A 14,447-nucleotide genomic window follows, 5' to 3' on the forward strand; every position below is an offset into this window, starting at 1 on the left:
TTGCTGAAGGAGGTAAGACTAGATATCTTTGATGATAATAGCAAGGAGTAACAGGAATCTTTCTTTAATTCCCCCCCTCCCGAGTCTGAATTCCTTTAAGAGGTACAGAGCCCAGGGAAAAGAATGCCGTTGCAAATATAGAACCTGATGCCATTTAGACAAACGGCTTCCTTCACATCATTAGCATTCCCAAAGTGCATGAGGCTCACCAATGTGCAAATACATGCTCCTGTGAGTTTGCTAGACAAAGGCAGCCTCTGCGCCACCAAGCAAATTTGCTTCTTTGATCGATCTGGCCTGTTGCAGCCACCTTACCCTGCCCTTGTGTGCCACAGAGAACAGCAGCAATTTTAACACATCAATGCATTGCACTGGGGGAAACAAAAAATCCATGGCTATTGTTATGGGTCAACACACCAGCAAAATAGACTTCTTGCTATGTTTCGTGAACTGCGCTGGTGGGAGTGACTCGAGCTCACTCAAGAGGACTGGATGCCAATAGATGGAAGAGATGTATTTTGTGGTGAGTAATGGGTGTATTAAAAGTGGCAGCTCCTCACTCCCCGATTTAGGAAGGTGGCTGCACAATACTATATCCTTTTCTAAATAGGAAATATAATCAAAAGTAGTGTGAGGAGAGCAAAGCCAATGTGGCAATGTTTTCAGCCAAAGAATTACTAACTAATCCTACTAAGTTTTTCAGAGCATACTAATAATGAGTTGTGTCCTGATAATTTCATTATAATGGCTGCTCTGAAGAGAACTAATGAGCTCACCTGAACTAGAATGTTAACCTGCTCAGCTTTATTAATAAATGATCACAGCTTATTCCTTGTGTGAGGTAAATGATCCCATAGAGAATATTAGCATTTTATAGACTATGCTTAGGATTTTCCTTTGATCTCTCTTTAAAATTCATTTGTATTGATTTCCGACCCCTTCCTATAGATAGTACCTATATTTGCATTAACTGTAATGCACAGTGATAAAAACAGCTAAAGACTCCTTTCTTCTGGTAATCCAATAAATAAAAATTACTGGATTGAGATTTCTCTTTCTTTCTTTCTTTCTTTCTTTCTTTCTTTCTTTCTTTCAGCTGTTTCATTTATGCTGATCTGTGAAGTAAGATTATGTGTTCTTTATGGCTTCCTTAGAGAAGTTTTGAAATGCCACCGAACCCAGATTGGAAACAAAATGCAATCAATTTTATCCTTCCATTGCTACTTACATACCTTTGAAGAAAGAGATGTTGGCCGGAGGGGGGAGGGGGAGAAAACGCAAGCCACCTACGTCTGAAACATCGAATAATTGTGTCAATTGAGAAATACAAATCTCAAAGTGATGTAATTTTTAAAAGGGACATAGCATGCCTTTCTAAATGCCGGGGCAGCCTTCTGGAAACCAAGTATGCATCAGTTTTTGAAGCTCGCCAGTTACCATGGTTACTACTACATGGGCTCGGCTTATTTATAGCGATGCACTACAGACAGTGTCTTCCTGAAGGAAGGAGAGAGAATTCTGACCTAGAAGGAACATGAGGGCTGCTTGTTGGAAAGTATGAGATGGGGGGAGGGGGAGGAGGAGGAGGAGGAGGAGGAGGAGGAGGAGGAGAAGAAGAAGAAGAAGAAGAAGAAGAAACAACTGCCTAGTTAACTACAAGGATCCCTAGAACAACAGTTTAATTCTTCTCGAAAGGTGAATGTAGAAGTCAGTCACAGAAGGGCTACTCAAAAGTCAGCTCAGGCGCTTAATATAAGACACTTGTATTATTACTTTCTTTCTTATTTATTTATACACCACTTATATGCCAAAAATGGCCTCTAACCGTTTAACCCTCACACAATTAAAATACACCACAACAATTCCACTAGAACATTAAAAAATCCCTAATGGCAGTTTTTGAGAAAACGGGCCCCTTACAAAGAGCAACAATTAAAACATCTGAAAGAGCAAATAAAACAATAGGATCAGGAAGCTTGAGGTCAGTGGAATGCTAGCCTGATCTATTCCACCAAAAATCAAGTTCTCTGAAATTTGAACCCCAATTGCTCTTTTTAAAAAAGCAACCATGACTCTCATTCCAAGAAACGAACAGCTGATGTGACCACATTTTCTTGCCTATATTTCAGTAGTTAAGCATATGAATAAACTGAACTTGGGGCATGCTCTTTCTAACTAAGAAAGAAGGCTCATGTCTTTGGTTCCAAAGGTCACAATGGAAAATGTGGTGGATTATTAGAAGGCTTGGTGTGTTTGCATATTGCTGGCCAGGTGGGGCTCATTAGCTCTGGGAGAAGGTGTGTGATTCCTTGGCTGGAGGAAGCTCAGGACAGGTGAGGGCCTCACTCCTCGTCAAGCCCAGATGCGGCAATCAGCATGCAAAGTACAAAAGGGAAGCAGAGCTCAGGTGCTGGGTCTGCTCAACCGCCATGTTGGTGAACCTTAGCTTGGGTGCTCCAGGACCTTTGGGGGATTGTGTTTCAGGTTTGACTCTGGACTGTATCCCGACTGCTAGACTTCAGACTTGGTTTATCTGGATTTACGATGGACTGCCTTTCCTGATCTTTGGACTTTTCTTGTGTGGATTGACCCCTGGACTTTGGACCTGACATACTGACTTGCTGCCAGGTAGGCCAGGGGTATAGGGCACTTTTTAAGTGTGAAACTGCTCCAGGGCATGGATGATATCTAGTTCAATAGAATTTACTGTTTGTTATGTTCCTGATTATTTTCTCCGTTTCCAGTATTCGTATTTTCTGCCTTTCCCCCTGAAAGCAACTCAAGGCAGCTACAGCTAAATTTCCTTCCATTTATCTGTCGAAGGTGTTTACACGATCCCTTCCCTCACACAGTTCTACTTTACAACAATCCTGTGAGGTAGTTTTGGCAGAGAGGTTGTAATTGGCACAAGGTGACCGTTGTATGCGGGAGACCAAATGTGGGAGAATCTTCCTGATGTAGAGTAGAAAGTCCTTATTTTCACCTGATAAATGCCGAGGGTTTGGGTTAGGTTTTCCACCTCAATGTGTCTGGGACATATGGAGAGAGTGGCTCACAAGATGGAGGAACAGATGGAAATGACCTTTCCTCATACTTCCTATTCAACTGATCAAGGCTAGGCTTGCACAACTCATGACCTGTATAGGCCTAATGCAGCCCATTAGCCATGGGTGGTGGTCTAACAGGAGCTTGAGAAGCTTCCTGGATTTCATCCCCACCACCTTAGAGGTGCAAAACTAGGGAGTCTAGCACCTAGCAGGCCACAATATGTAGCTGGTGGGCTTAATGATTCAGCTTGGTGTGTTGTGAGCCAGGGATGTCTGCACAGTGTTTCTCCTTGCCATATAAATGTGCTACTTTCTGCCAGTTGCTGTGCTTGTCTTACGAAACAGAAATTGTGCTTCAAGACCCCAACCACCCCCCAAAAATGAAGACAGTGACACGGGATTTTAGTTTAAGTTACTGGGCAAAATTTAGGCCACAACTTTATTGAATACAGAATGTGAGTGGTATTGGCTTAGGCATTGGAATCATCCAAATATATCAGACTCCCATCTGCATCGTGGGGAATCTGATAAAAGGGTGAAATACCACCAGAGGAAGCCCCACCGATGCAGACTGACTCAAGCTCGCCCCCGGTGCCCCCGTGGGGTTCTGGTACGGCCCTAGCCCCTACTGTGGGGTTTCAGAAAAGACCCAGGCTGTCACGGTCCGGTTCATGGGCAATTGAAGTCCAGGTAGGGGACGTCAGGACCGGGGGTACGATGGTGGGGTGGGAGCAGGAATGGGAGTCCAGAAGCCAGGAGTCGGGAGCCAAGAGTCAGAGAGCCAGGAGTCAAGAAGCCAAGGGTCCAAGGGTCAGGAAGCAAGGAGTCACGAAGTCAAGGGTCAGAGAATCAAGAAGCAGGGAGTCAAGAAGCCAAGGTTCAAGGATCAGAAAGCAAGAAGCCCAAGGCAGGAAGCGTGTTGCTGTGGGAAAGAGCTTTTGCCACCAGGTGTTGTGAATTACCAATCAGCCTCACCTGTGAGGCTGTGCCTTGTCTCTTCAGAATAAACTTAGGAAGGCCTCAGTCCTGCAAAGTCCTGTTAGTCACAGGGTCTGACTCCTGCAGGCACATCTGAGACAGGGCAACTGCTGATTCCTTTAACGGAATACCCTTGAGCTTGGAAGGGCAGGTGATGGTCACACCTCCCTTCCCCACACATTGCTGATCCAACGCCTAACCGCCAAACCTTACAAAGTTGTGACGATTACTACGTGATAGGCGAAAACCAAATGGCTCTGCCAATCTGCCAGATGGAAAAATTTATTGGCAAAACCTATTTGGTGTTTCGCAACCTTCCGACTAGTTGCTGGACCTTAGCCAGACCTAGCAGAGCACACGCAGAATCCACGGAAGCAATTGGCAACTTGGCTGCAGACAGGATAGACAAAGCAGGAACCGGGAACTTGTAGTTAGGTGTTTATTATATACAGTGGACTATTTACAGGAACAGAACACGGATCTTTAGCTAGCTCTCTCATAAACAACTCACAACTCCTACACTGACCCAAAGAACTCTGAACCTCTGAACACTGAACTCTGAACTAACACATTCCAGTTAGTAGGCCATTAATTATCACTCCCTTGAGAGAGCTTGACCAATCAGGGAGCTGTCTCCATGCCTCTGTTATCACCAGGCAGACTTACTCCTTCACATGACCTTCTGGCTGTCTGCCAAACCTTAATTGACTCTGTGTGAGTAGCTGCACGTATACAGTTTCCCAACCAAATTCCTACCAGGCCCTCATTGCAAAACAGGCAACCAACAACGTCCATAGCAAGGCCAACGCACCAGATAAAGGGGGTAGATGGGCAGGTGATCCGCTGTGCAAAGCCCAAAAGGTCCAGAAAGCATTGTGCAGGAATTAATGTTTCGCAGCCACCTCCCAAGCTAAGCCATTGGCTTTAGGGACCCAGTGACTACAAAACAACCTACCAGAGTGGAGCAGGGCATAGCCCTGCCCACACCAGGAGGTGGGAGATAGCTGGGGGCCCAAGCGCAATGTGTACCCTCCTTGAAGAGGATCCGATTATCTGGACACTGAGTGGTCTTTGTTCAAATATGTCCGAGTGTTGTAAAAGTCACTCACTAAGAACACTGCACCTCAATCTGCAGTCAATACACTTCATATGGGGAGAGAGGGGGATCCATTGCCTTTTCATATAAATCGCCTCATTTCTACAAATGGGATGTACTTTAAAGGAAAGCAGATAATGCGAGAACAATAGCCAAGCATGTCAAAGGAGCAGATGAGAGACAGGCACTGACTGCTTCTCACCTCTTGTAGGCAGCGATAAAGTGCATAATTAAATAGAAATCTGTGCAATTAGCAGGGGCAGCATAAAAGTGCCTGTGCTTATATAGTTACTGTTAATTCAGTGATTCAATTCAACTTGCTTCATCACTTGAAGTTGGAAGCAGATTTTCTTATTACCATTATTATATTTAAAAATCAAAACCTTAATTCCATGCTCTCTGGAAAAGTCAGGACTGGGAAGGCATGGTAGATCAAAGCAAGCAGGAGGTATGACGAGTGGGAAAAGCCCCTTACCTGCTTCCCGGATGCCCATTTGGGGCTGCCATTTAGAATTTAGCTGTTAGGATGTCATATTACTGCAGGACGTTTGCTGTTTATTTATTTGTTTTTAATTAAAATGGGATTCTTAATCATCTGGAGAATGTAATTGATTTTGCCGTGAATTCCCTGATATACTGTTAATATCCAGGATAAGAGAATTCCCACTGTTTCATTCCCTTGTTTTTTCTGGCTCACTGTTTGCTTTCCATCTTCTTGAATTCTGGTCCAAGAGGACAATTTCTCCAATTGATTTCAGAACTAGAGCATAGTTTTCTCATCTGCATCTTTTCATTCCACTATATTACCAATGTATACATGTGTGTATTGACCAAACACTGCAAAAAAGCTATCCTGATCTGATGGTGAAAAGGTATGACTGAATCATGACTACTTTTGTGCAGTGTTTTACCAATTTGCCCCTGCCACCACATGAAAGGCTCTTAATACGACCTTAATCACATGCAGTTTGTTCTTTTGGAGTGTTTTATCAGTGCATACAAGTGTACCTTTGCATGGGTAAAAACAGCATATACAAATATCTTGATCCAGACAAAGATATGACCACAACAAGATTGCTTTTCCAAAGTGCATTAAGCACAGATGTCCATTGGATATTTAGAGGGGGGGAAGAAAAGTAATTAATGAACTGAAGGAGCCTTGATTTATTTTTTATTTTTATTTTTATTTTTTAAAAACAACTTTGTGCATCTGCGTCTAAACTTGCCCCTTTCTAAATTTTATTTATTGGTGTGTGTTTTTCTTATTCCCCCACCCCACCCTGTTACTGTTCACGAAGATCTTTTGTGGTGTTAAGGGGAAAAAATGTCACTATTAGGATTGTACTAAACCCAATATAGCCAGGTCTGGGGATACAAAATGTCAGAGACAGGTTGATTAGAATTCTATGTAAAGGGGAGGGGACCTAATTCTGAAGCCTTTATAGGAAGTAACTTGCACCTAACTGCTTATCTTGCCCCATTTATTATGGTTCTCCCAGTCCTGGTTTAGAGGTAAGGAGCTATGTAGGTGATTCATCCAAAAAACCACAGGCTTGTGGTTCTTCAGCTTCTGTCTGGCCTGTGAGGTATTACCAAAGGGTGCCCTGCCACTTTCAAGCGTATATATTATCAGGCAGAAATAAAGTAGTTACAGGATTGGGGAAAGCCTTGTTGATGGGGAAGGAAATACTACTTCGTGAGAAAAATGTGTTGCACAGGTGATTGGAGACAATAACTGTTGTTAGAATTCCTGCTCCATGATTGCAGTCATAGGATTGTTGTCTTTCACATGACGGTATGTGTTTTGACTCCACAGAGTGCGAAGTGAAGGAAACAGAACGTTTGTGTTACTGTGTTCCATGAAGTGGGACTATTGTCCTTTCTCTCTGTTGTTTGATGCTAGAGAGAGAGGGAGCCATGTTGCAGTGCTCCGTGTGTGATTATATGTAAATAAAGTAGATTAGCCAAAATGCTGAGTTGCTGAGGTCTGTCTCGTGAACTGCGCAGACTCTGCGGATCCCTAAGTGTGCCGGTGTCTGTTGGCATCGGTCGCTGTGATGTTCGGGCAGAAGAAAGCTTTTGAAGCTCCCGAACGATCGACCAGGAGGGAGAGAACATGCCAGTTGGGCATGTGTCTCTGCCAGGATCCTACTTGAGTGTAGGCTGAACTCCTGACAACCTTTTCCAAGGAAGTGCAACTAAGACTACTTGGGGATAAACTCCATCAGTCATAATGAGTTTTACTTCCAAGCAGGTTTCCTTAGGATCAAACAGCTTGGTCAAATGCCTGACTATTTGTAAGTAAGATCTGCTAAGTTCAACAGCCCTTGTTGCAGAATAAGGGAGTGTATAGGCTTGTGGCTGTGGCCTGTTTATGGCACTCATTGAAAGGCAGCTAGTACTGTAATCTAAATCAAATCCATGCTCAAGGTTATGGCTGAAGGTTGAGTGATAAACATTTTACAAGGAAGAACTCCTCTGCCGGTGTCTTCTCCTGACTGAAAGCAAACATAATTAATTTGGACGAATGTTCTTTCCACAGCCGTTATGTAAATGGGGCATGGCCGTGTCGCAGAGAACTTGAATTGAAAAGCAAATAAGAATGCAGGACACTGTACACATTTGCATTCTGTAGCTAACACTGCTAACAGGTGAGGCTGTGAATGTGGCAAATAAGAGCAACATCCACATTGAAGGGACACAGGTGGTGCTGTGGGCTAAACCACAGAGCCTAGGGCTTGCTGATCAGAAGGTAGGTAGTTCGAATCCCCACGACGAGGTGAACTTCCATTGCTTGGTCCCTGCTCCTGCCTACCTAGCAGTTCAAAAGCACATCAAAGTACAAGTAGATAAATAGATACCGCTCCGGTGGGAAGGTAAATGGCGTTTCCGTGCACTGCTCTGGTTTGCCAGAAGCGGCTTAGTCATGCTGCCACATGACCCGGAAGCTGTATGCTGGCTCCCTCGGCCAATAAAGCGAGATGAGCGTCGCAACCCCAGGGTCATCCGCAACTGGACCTAATGGTCAGGGGTACCTTTACCTTTACCTTTTACCACATTGTTACTTATTTATTACTGTTTGTTCCTTGTATTTATTTCCCACCTTCCCTTCAATGAGCCCAAGGTACATGGTCTTCCTCCTCCTCCTCTTCCTCTTCTTCATAGAACTGGAAGGGTCATCTTGTCCAACCCCCAATCTCAGCTAAAGCATCCATGACAGATGGCCATCCAACCTCTGCTTAAATACCTCCAAGGAAGGAGAGTCCACAACCTCCTGAGGGAGGCTGTTCCACTGTCAAACAGCTCTTACTATCTAAAAGTTGTTCCGTATGTTTAGTTGGAATCACCTTTTTTGTAACTTTTTTGTAACTTGAAGCCACTGGTTCAAGCCCTACCCTCCAGAACAGGAGAAAACAATCTTGCTCCATCTTCCATGTGACAGCCTTCAGATATTTGAAGATGGCTATCATATCTCCTCTCGGTCTCCTCTTTGCCAAGCTAAGCATACCCCTTCAAGCATTCCTTGTAAGGCTTGGTTTCCAAGACTTTTTCCTTCTCATTGTTATCCACACAACAAACCTGTGAGGTAGGTTAAGAAGCTGTGACTGGCCCAAGGTCACACAGGAAGTATCATGGCTGTGGCAACTTGACCCCTGGTTTCCTAGGTCCAGCACCCAAACCACTACACCATCTTGGCTCTCAATTTTCAAAATAAATGAGAATGACCCGCATTACCTTTATTACCAGGTCTAAAAGGATTCCTTCAAACTGCTAAAAGATCAAGGAGATCAGAAGGGAAAGGGGAAACAGAGGGTGTGCCCACTGATAGTATAATTATTTCCTTATTTTCTGCTTATTTATTTTTTTAATAATATTTTGATCCTACCTTTCAGGTTACAGAGCTTTCCATGGCAGTTAATAAAATCACAGTAAAATCAAAACAAATCATTAGGATCTTTTCCACAGTACCATAGTTACAACCCTAAACTCACATGCTAGGCAATGATTCCCATGGAGCTTTGCTAGAATTACTTCTGAGTAATAAATGGTGAGGTTCACATTGCACATCTTCTTAGTGTTGGCTAGATAGGCCTAAGAGACAAAAAATGTTATGTGTATTGGGGCCTTGGCTCGCTACTATCTCTCTAAACTGGAAAAACAAAGATTGACCTCTTGTGGTTGCAGGAAATAAGATGGCCGCATTGTTACATAGAGCGCAGCAATTCCATGTACTGCCACAAATTAACGAAATGAGGAACAAATTCCAACAATGTTTTCAAGGCAGAGTCTATGGTGTCGCTAACCAATGTTGTCCACCCAGGGCCAGACATGACATGGGAAGCCCATGACATGGTGTTTAAGGAACCACTGTAGAGCAATGTTTCCTAAACTTGGGTCTCCAGCCGTTTTTGGACTACAACTCCCATCATCCCTTGCTAGCAGGACCAGTAGTTAGGGATGATGGGAACTGCAGTCCAAAAACATCTGGAGACCCAAGTTTGGGAAACACTGCTATAGAGCATGATTTGTATGTGCATATGTGTGTTGGTAAAACACAATGTAGCAAATGTAAGCTTGTAATTTAGACTCCTTAATATAATTGTTCCTCTGACAGATCTAGCTCCTTCCATTTGGAGGAAAATTTTCTAATCTTTCTTGCACCAACACATTTCCCTATTGTTCCGGTGCAGGTGAAGGTGCACTTCAGAGAGCCCCGTTTACTTGTTAAGGATCTACCAGCTTAATTTTCTGATTTATTTTTCCCATTATTGATTGTGTGCTGTGGCTCAGCCTACAGCTGGGTTTTCCCAATTTCTCAGCCAAAGATGTTGCCATGGCAACAGCTGTGAGGGGGGAGGGTAAAAAAAATATCACTTGGATTTAGCATTGTGCCAATGTGTTACTGTTCTAAGCAGAACTATTCTCTTGAAATTGGATTATAAAACATTCTTATGACAGAGATATGCTCAGATGTTGTGTCCTCCCTGAAATCTATTCGCAAGCATCTCCTGCAGGATCTCTCGGCCTCTGATACGAGAGCATGTTACTTCAGTTTAGCTAGAGAGAACATTATTATAATAATGACTTTATATATAGTGCCGCAAATTATGGAGCATGGCACAACTCATCGATTGTGAGTTGGATGGTTATTAACAGAGGGCTGGATTCTGAGTAACTCCAGTCATCTCTCCTTTTTAACAGTGAACTGAGGTGATGAGTGACAACAAGATTGATTTAGCCCAAGTAGGGCTGCTGAGGAACAGAGAGGTATCAGCATTAAGTCTCAAAAAACAAGAACAACCCAATAAAGGTAAAGGTACCCCTGACCATTAGGTCCAGTCATGGACGACTCTGGGATTGTGTGCTCATCTCGCTCTATAGACCGAGGGAGTCGGCATTTGTCCGCAAACAGCTTCCGGGTCATGGGGCCAGCATGACTAAGCTTCTTCTGGTGAGCCAGAGCAGCGCATGGAAATGCCGTTTACCTTCCCACTGGAACGCTACCTATTTATCTACTTGAACTTTGACGTGCTTTCGAACTGCTAGGTTGGCAAGAGCTGGGACTGAACAACGGGAGCTCACCCCATCGCGGGGATTCGAACTGCCGACCTTCTAGTCGGCAAGCCCTAGACTCAGTGGTTTAGACCACAGCACCACCCGCATCCCTGAACAACCCAGTACCCTCCTCCAAAATCCTCCAGCCAAATGGAATCTGAGCATGGTCAGTAGCCACACAAATTTATTTTATTTCACTTTTTAAAAGAAATTAAAACCCAGCTGACTCTACCTATCACCTCCATGAAAGGAGATTGTCAAATCTAAAGTACTTGGCATAAGGGGTTTGGACTAGATGACCCAAGTGGTCCCTTCCAGCTCTGAAATTCTGTGATTCTATGTGGAAAGACTAGCAAAGGATGAGAAGGTCTGTTCAGGGACTAGTAACTTTGCTTGTCAATTTATTCTCTAGGCTTCCAGCCATGCTCATAGCTTGATAAACCTACATACCCCACAAGGAAATTACATATATATATACATTTTTGCACTGATTCCTAATCCTGGGAGGAGCCCTTTAAACATTTCAGTAGCTGAGAGGGCATCTGTCTTTCCACAAGGAGCTCTTGCATGGCTGGAGTAATCATGCGAGTGCAACCAATTGCAGGGGACTTGAAGAGAGATCCCAGTGAACTTCATTCATTGCTTCATTTTTATTTTATGCTGTTGTTAACCAGATGGTTGGTGGTTTGAGCCAACCCAGAGACAGAGGTGGGCAGGATTCCTGTCAGGAGTTCAGCCTACACTCAAGTAGGACTCTGGCAGAGACACATGCCCGACTGGCATGTTCTCTCCCTCCTGGTCGATCGTTCGGGAGCATCAGAAGCTTTCTACTGCCCGAACATCGCAGCGACTGATGCCAACAGACATCAGCACACTTAGGGATCTGCAGAGTGTGCACAGTTTGCATGACAGACCCCAGCAACTCAGCATTTTGGCTAATCTACCTTATTTACATATAAACACACACGGGGCACTGCAACATGGCTCCCCCTCTCTCTGGCATCAGACAGCAAAGAGAAAAAACAAAGGACAATAGTCCCACTTCATGGAACATAGTAACACAAACATCTGTCTCCATCACTTCCCACTTTGTGGAGTCAAAACATATACCGTCATGTGATCCCATGACTGCAATCATGGAGCAGGAATTCTAACATCCTCCCCCAATTCATGATCTGTGTTGCAGTCATCAGTGTAACAACAACCACCATACAGATGTAATACACACAGTATACCTCTGTATCACCTGTTCCACCCTTGGAACTACCTGCAACTGGATTGGCCTTTGGCCTTACCATCTTGCACTTCTGACTAGTCTTGGCATCATAACCTGTCAGGGAACTGCCATCAGAGAGTCAGGTGGTGGAAGGGCTCAAGGAGGCTAGGAGAGCCTCAGATGCGGAGGAAGGAACCAGTAGGGGGAGAGGGAGAGTTCCTGCAGAAACTCAATCGGAGGAAGGGCTCCAAGATGTTTCCAGTGAGAATAGCGGGGAGGGCTCAGGACCTCCGCTGGGGACGCCCACTCCGCGGAGGAAACTGTCACGCAGAGAATCCAGAAGAAGAGTTTCCGTCAAGGAACTCTTATGTTGGAGTAAATTCCGGAAACGCCCACTGACGGATTCTGCCAGCGATTGAGGTAGCCACACACCCATGGCTCCTCGGACTGGGAAAGTTTAGGAACTGATGGTAAAGCTTGGAGGCTTTAAACGCTTACGCACGAGCAGCCCCCTTTTCCCATTACAGCAATCCGTCAGTCTTTGACGCTGCTTGTGCGAAGGAGAGGCATCATGAGCAACCCAACCGGAGCCGGAGGAGCAGGAGGAGCTGGAGGGGGACCAACTCTGGAGGAGAGAAACAGAGCTTTGGAGCACCAGCTGGCACTGCTAATGGCGCGGCTCGAGGAAAGGAGGGCGCAGGATGCACAGGGGAAACCCACTCCCATCGGAAGGAAGGTACCTGGGTTGGTACAGAAATTTGGGGGTGATCCAAGGAACTACCAAGCCTTTAAGACAGAGATGCAATATGCACTAAACCTGCAACACGATGACTTTGCTGATGAGGAATCGAGAGTGGCTTTTGTGATTGGACACCTCGAGGGAGGGGCTAGAGATTGGGTGAGACCCCTGATGGCAAACAATAATAGCGCCTTAAAAGACTTGAGGAAATTCTTTGGTGCGATGGACTTGATGTTTTCCAGCCAGATTGAACAGGGCGTGGTACACAGACAGTTAATGGCGTGCAAACAGGGAAATCAATCAGTCAGAGAGTACTGGACACAGTTTACCATGCTTATACACAAATTGGGGTGGGATCTGTCTTCGGACCCGATACAAATGCTGTTTGAAGAAGGTCTAGCCCCAGAGGTGAAAGATGAACTTTCCCGCGAGCCCCGTCCTGAGTCCATGGATCAGCTGACCAAGGCAGCACTTGTGATTGGTGCGCGCCAGGAGGCGAGAGCGCTGGAGAAGCGGGAAGGGAGAGGAGAGCGTTGGAATGATTTCCGCATTCCTGAGATGCCGGCGCAACCTTCCCCGCCAGTGGAACCGATGGAGATTGGAGGAGCAAGCATGCGCGGAACTTCAAATGTTAACGAAGGGCAGAAGAAGGAAGGGAAGAGCGGTAAGAAATGTTTCCTTTGCCAACAGCCAGGACATTTTGCCAGGGTCTGCCCGCAAAGGAAGGGATGGCAAGGAATGGTGGGGGCTGTTGGGAGTGAGGAGGAGGGGGTTAAGGAGCAAGTAAAAGCCAACGCCTGGCTGCCAACGACAGGGCACAGCAGTCAGGCCAAGGATCAGTGAACGTGTCCAAGCCTGAACCCCCAAGAGCTGCTCTCGTCATGGAGGTGCTGCTAGAGCTACCCAACGGACAACCACTTACTATGAAAGCCCTCTTAGACTCAGGCAGCTCCTGCAATTTTATGAGTAAGGAGTTTGCGTCAGAACACCAAATACAAACCCTGCTCTTAATTCCTTCCTTGCAGGTGACAACGATTGATGGGAGGGAACTGCTGGGAGGGGAAGTAAACCAACAGACGGTCCCCATGACAATGAGAGTGGCAAGTCATTGCTTTTCATGTAGCCATACTAGCGGGACCTCCCATCATCTTGGGAATGAGCTGGCTGGCGCTACATAACCCACTAGTGGGATGGCACCAGCGGACAGTCTCTTTTGGGTCAGCGCATTGCCTAGAGCACTGCAAGGGAAGAGAAATGCAGGGGCTGGCTAGGGCCAGTCTTGCAGGGATGGCGGTGGGGGAAAAGGGAGAAATACCCCGACAATACGCCGATCTGAGTGACATCTTCAGTGAGAAGGAAGCAGATAGACTGCCCCCGCATAGACCCTTTGACTGTCAAATCAACCTACTCCCGGGAGCCCAGCTACCAGTGGGCAAGCTGTACGCCATGTCAGACAGGGAGATGCAGGAGTTAAGGGAGTTCATAGACAAGAACCTGAAACAAGGTTTCATCAGGGAGTCAAGAGCGGTGGGGGGCAGCCCAGTGTTTTTTGTGGACAAAAAAGATACTAATAAGCCCAGGCTTGTAGTGGACTTTCGGGCCGTCAATTCGGTGTCAGAACCAGTAGCCTTCCCCATGCCCAGGATTGACGACATTTTGACCAGGGTGAGGAAGGGAAAGATTTTTACCAAGCTGGACCTGAGGGGGGCGTATAACCTGATACGGGTGAGGAAGGGGGATGAATGGAAAACTACCATGTTCACCCCCTTGGGGGCCTTTGAGTATCTCGTTATGCCCTTCGGACTACAGGGGGGC

At 45.6% G+C, this 14,447-nt stretch overlaps 1 protein-coding gene and 1 long non-coding RNA gene across 2 annotated transcripts in view; both read right to left on the minus strand.

Annotated features, from left to right (window-relative positions):
* Window positions 1-14,447, minus strand: part of LOC310835335 — a 353,699-nt gene that overhangs the window by 157,299 nt on the left and 181,953 nt on the right. The gene's annotated exons all lie outside the window — the stretch shown is intronic.
* Window positions 1-14,447, minus strand: part of PLPPR1 (phospholipid phosphatase related 1) — a 162,931-nt gene that overhangs the window by 142,897 nt on the left and 5,587 nt on the right. The window lies entirely within an intron of this gene.

This window comes from Podarcis gaigeae (assembly GCF_964106915.1).
Source record: "Podarcis gaigeae genome assembly, chromosome: 17".
NCBI classification, from domain to species: Eukaryota; Metazoa; Chordata; class Lepidosauria; order Squamata; family Lacertidae; genus Podarcis; species Podarcis gaigeae.